We start from the raw sequence: 5,676 nt of genomic DNA on the forward strand, positions 1-5,676 counted from the left end.
GATCACCAGTATGGATTCCGTCAGTGTCGATCCACTGGTGATATTCTGGCTTATGTTACCCATTTATGGACTAATTCAATGGAAAGGTTCGGTGAAACACAAGTAGTTGCTCTTGACATCTCAAAGGCTTTTGATCGTGTTTGGCATAAAGGTCTCCTAAACAAGCTTCCATCTTATGGTTTGCCAACTGTTTTTAGTAATTGGTTATCCAGTTTTCTCTCTGATCGCTCACTGAGGGTGATGGTAGATCGCTCTCTGTCTTCTAACTTCTCCATTAATGCCGGTGTCCCCCAAGGTTCAGTTCTTTCCTCCACTCTTTCCCTTTTGTATATCAATGACCTTCTTCCATTGACTGGAAATCCTATCCATAGTTTTGCCGATGATAGCACGTTGCATTCAACTTTCCATTTTGAGAAACCTTGTCCTGCTCAATCAGCTTCAACTTTAGCATTAGTAGAGGCATTTGATGCAAGAAAGCAAGCTTATGCAGCATCAGCCAAAAAAAAAAAAAAAAAAAACCCCACTTCCACTTCACCCCTCTGTTTGTTCAAAATACCTGTCCAGCTGGGCCTTAAACTTATTTAGGCTATCAACTTCCACGACAAGGGATGGAAGTCTGTTGAACCAACCGACCACTCGCTGGCTAAAGGCAAATTTCCGCACGTCTATCCTACATCTGTCTTTCCTTAATTTAAATTTATGCCCTCTGAGGTGATTATTCTGAGCGAGAGGAAGAATCCCATCAGCATTGAGCATGCTGAAACCATTCAATGCTTTATACACCTCTATCAGATCACCTCGCTGGTGCCTAGTCTCCAGACACTGTAATTTGCAAAACTTAAGCCTTTCTTCGTAAGAGCACCCCTTTGTTCCATTCACTAATCTTGTTGCCCTTCTCTGTACTCATTCCAGCAGCTCTACATCCTTCTTGAAATGAGGCCTCCAGACCTGTATACAGTACTCTAGGTGTGGCCTGACCATTGCCTTATACAAAGGCACAAGGGAATAATCACCTCCTTATCCCTGCTAGAAAAATTCCTATATATCATTGACAGTACACCATGAGCTACTCTTGCACCCGTCTGCACTGCTCAGAGAACTTCATATCTGCCTGCACAACCACCCCCAGGTCCCTTTCATTCTCTACCACTGTCAGTGTAGTACCACAGAGTTGATACATTGCTGTTTCCCATGTGTAGTACTTTACATTTGTCAATGTTAAACTTCATTTGCCACCTCTCAGCCCATCTGCTCAACCTTTCCAGATCCTGTTGCAGCAGCATAGTGTCAGTAGTGTCCCCGACAACCCTGCCTACCTTTGTATCGTCTGCAAACTTCGACATTCGAGAGTAGGAGTGTGCTATAGGCCTAATGACTCTGATGAGTATAATAAGGAACTGTACAGGGAAATAGAGTGGGCCAGTAAATCAGAGTGTCTTATAATGGGAGATTTTAATTTCCCAGATATTGACTGGAATTTGGGGGCTGGATACTCACACACTAGCAGGGCTTTTGTGGATTTATTGGATGATTGTTTTCTACATCAGCATGTTCGGGAGGCAACTAGAGGGAGTAATACTCTTGATTTGATTATCAGCAGTGATTCTTCATGCATTAAGAATCTGCAGATAAATGAACCACTAGGTGGCAGTGATCACAGTGTGCTGAAGTGGGATTTACTCAAAGAGGTAACTACCATTAGGGGTAAAGGGAAGGGTTATTGCTTCCGTAAAGGCGACTACGATGGACTGAGACAGTATTTAAATTCTATACAGTGGGACCAACTGATGATGTTACCAACAGCAAATTCAAAATGGGAAGCATTCAAAGAACTTATCTTGGAAGCTACTAGGCTTTACATACCAACTAAGAAATATTGTTCAAGGTTTAGGCCAAAATGGATGTCAGATGAACTAATGAGGCATATGGCAGAGAAGAAAAATGCATGGGATACTTACAAATTAACACATGACACAGAAGCCTATGATAGATACAAGTTGATATGCAACCAAGTTACAAAGGAGGTTAGGCAGGCGAAGGCAGATTACGAGAAATCCTTGGCAAGGGATGCAAAGAAAAACAGCAAAGAGTTCTTTACTTATGTAAACTCTAGAAGGAAAGGGATGAATCAGATTGGTCCACTTGATATTGATGGGTCAAGTGTTGATGATCCTGCTCAGGTAGCTAACAAACTAAATGAATATTTTGCATCGACATTCACACATGAGGAGTTATTCAGCGAGGGGAATGCCAGAGGTGTATTCAACTCTAGCAGTAAGTTACAGAATCTTGAAATAACTGGGAGTAAAGTGGAGGAGAAACTGTTGAAGATAAACACAAGAAAGGCACCCGGGGTGGATGGGATCTATCCAGTTATATTAAAGGAGGCAGCAAAGGAAGTAAGCAAACCCTTAGCCATAATTATGAGAGCTTCCTTGGACTCAGGGGAGGTACCCATAGACTGGAAATGTGCAAATGTGACCCCAATTCACAAAGGAGGATCAAAGGCTGACACAAGTAATTATAGACCTGTGAGCTTAACTTCTGTTCCAGGAAAATTAATGGAGGCACTGGTTAAAGAAGCACTGCAGGATCATTTAGACAAGACTTCAGTTATAGCTCAAACACAGCATGGTTTTGTTAAGGGGAAGTCTTGCCTGACCAACTTGATTGGATACTATGATGCAGTCACAAAAGAACTGGATGCAGGGAATAACTTTGATATTATATACTTGGATCTTAGAAAGGCTTTTGATACTGTTGCACATGGAAGACTGCTACACAAATTGGAGCAGTGTGACATTGGAGGCAAATTGCTGCTATGGATAAAGGGGTGGTTGAGGGGGAGAAGACAGAGAGTGGTAATCAATGGACACTGCTCATCGTGGACTGATGTTATTAGTGGAGTCCCTCAGGGCTCAGTGTTGGGTCCATTATTGTTTTCTGTATTTATAAATGATATTGATGATGGTATATCGGGATTAATGTCCAAGTTTGCAGACGATACAAAGGTTGGCAGGGTTGTCAAGGACACTACTGACACTATGCTGCTGCAACAGGATCTGGAAAGGTTGAGCAGATGGGCTGAGAGGTGGCAAATGAAGTTTAACATTGACAAATGTAAAGTACTACACATGGGAAACAGCAACCCCAGAGCAACGTATCAACTCTGTGGTACAACACTGACAGTGGTAGAGAATGAAAGGGACCTGGGGGTGGTTGTGCAGGCAGATATGAAGTTCTCTGAGCAGTGCAGACGGGCTGCAAGAGTAGCTCATGGAGTATTGTCAATGATATACAGGAATTTTTCCAGCAGGGATAAGGAGGTGATTATTCCATTGTATAAGGCGATGGTCAGGCCACACCTAGAGTACTGTATACAGGTCTGGAGGCCTCATTTCAAGAAGGATGTAGAGCTGCTGGAACGAGTACAGAGAAGGGCAACAAGATTAGTGAATGGAACAAAGGGGTGCTCTTACGAAGAAAGGCTTAAGTTTTGCAAATTACAGTGTCTGGAGACTAGGCACCAGCGAGGTGATCTGATAGAGGTGTATAAAGCCTTGAATGGTTTAAGCATGCTCAATGCTGATGGGATTCTTCCTCTAGCTCAGAATAATCACCTGAGAGGGCATAAATTCAAATTGAGGAAAGATAGATGTGTGGAAATTGGTCTTTAGCCAGCGGGTAGTTGGTTGGTGGAACAGACTGCCATTTCTTGTTGTGGAAGTTGATCTGGACAGGTATTTCGAATGAATGGAGGGGTGAAATGGGAGTGGTTTTTTTTTGGCTGATGCTGCATAAGCTTGCTTTTTGCATCATATACCTCTGCTAATGCTAGGATAGATGTGCAGAAATTTGCCTTTAGCTAGCGGGTGCTTGGTTGGTGGAACAGATTTCCATCCCTTGTTGTGGAAGTTGATAGCCTAAATAAATTTAAGGCTCAGGTGGCCAGGTATTTCGAATGAACGGAGGGGTGAAATGGGAGTTTTTTTTTTGGCTGATGCTGCATAAGCTTTTTTTCTTGCATCATATGCCTCTACTAATGCTAATATCCTATAGTGTTATAACATCAAAACTATACAAACTTCAAATAGGAAATTATGGATGACACCCATACCATCAACAAAGAGGAGTGGAGTAATGTATACCCTGCAGGAACTATAATGTGGATTGTATCCGCTGATCTGTCATATAGTACAAAAGGTCAACTAAAAGACTACTACAGTATGATACTGCTGATTTCACCCCAATCGGTAGCTGCAAATTAATGGCAAAAAGCCATAATCTCATGGCAAGTAATGCTGCCAGCTTTAAGACCTGCTGCTGGTTGGAGTCTGCATACGTCAGTACCACTTGAGCTTCATTTAACATGTTTACCACTTTCTCATGCAAATATGAGGCTCCAGATTTTTAATCCACTTTGGGGTGGGGGGAGACCACCTTATTTTTAAAACTTTTTCTTCCAATTTGACAGAAAATTGGAAGAAATGTCTCTGCCCTTTTCAAACCAAATTGACTTAATCTTGTGATTTTCAATCCCATAGCAAAAAAAGGTCATCAGAAGTTAAAGTGTTAATAGCAAACCATGGTACTCAGATGTACCCTATTTTCAGACCTTTGGTAGCAGATGCATTCATCATTTCACCCCTCCGTTTCCTCCTCTCCTACCACTTAGGTCTTCTTCATTCTGGTCAAGCACATCCCCTAAAAGGAAGGGGATGAATCTGATTGGTCCACTTGACATCAATGGTTCGACTGTTGATGATCCTGCTCAGATAGCAAACAAACTGAATGCGTATTTTGCATCTACATTCACACATGAGGAATTATTAAGGTTTGAAAATGGCAGAAGGTTATCAAATTGTAGCAGGATACTTAATGATTTTGTAATAACTGAGAGCAAAGTGGAAGAGAAATTGTTGAAGTTAAACGTAAGAAAAGCACCTGCGGTGGATGGGATCTATCCAGTTATATTAAAGGAGGGGGCAAAGCAACTAAGCAAACCCTTAGCCATAATTATGAGAGCATCCTTGGACTCGGGGGAGGTTCCCACGGACTGGAGATGTATCCCCAATTCACAAAGGGGGATCGAAGGGTGACACGAGTAATTACAGACCAGTTAGTTTAACTTCTGTTCCGGGTAAAATAATGGAGTCGCTGGTTAAAGATGCATTGCAGGATCATCTAGACAAGACTGCAGCAATAATTCAGACACAGCATGGGTTTGTTAAGGGAAAGTCTTGTCTGACAAATTTGATAGTATATTATGATGTGGTTACAAAGGAACTGGATGCAAAAAATAATTTTGATATCATATATTTGGATTTCAGGAAAACTTTTGACACTGTTGCGCATGGAAGACTATTGTACAAATTGGAGCAGAATGGTATTAAGGGTAAGTTGCTACAATGGATAAAAGGATGGTTAAGTGCGAGAAGACAGAGGGTGGTAATCAATGGGTGCTGTTCTTCTTGGACTAATGTTATTAGTGGAGTCCCACAGAGTTCTGTGTTAGGTCCACTGTTGTTTTGTATATTTATCAATGATACTGATGAAGGTATATCAGGCTTAATGTCGAAGTTTGCAGATGATACAAAGGTTGGCAGGGTTGTTAATGACAGTAATGGCAGTGTGCTACTGCAACAGGATCTAGATAATTTGGGCAGATGGGCTAAG

The sequence above is a fragment of the Mastigoproctus giganteus genome, chromosome 6 (assembly GCF_048544385.1).
Source record: "Mastigoproctus giganteus isolate SK-2022 chromosome 6, ASM4854438v1, whole genome shotgun sequence".
Lineage (NCBI taxonomy): Eukaryota > Metazoa > Arthropoda > Arachnida > Uropygi > Thelyphonidae > Mastigoproctus > Mastigoproctus giganteus.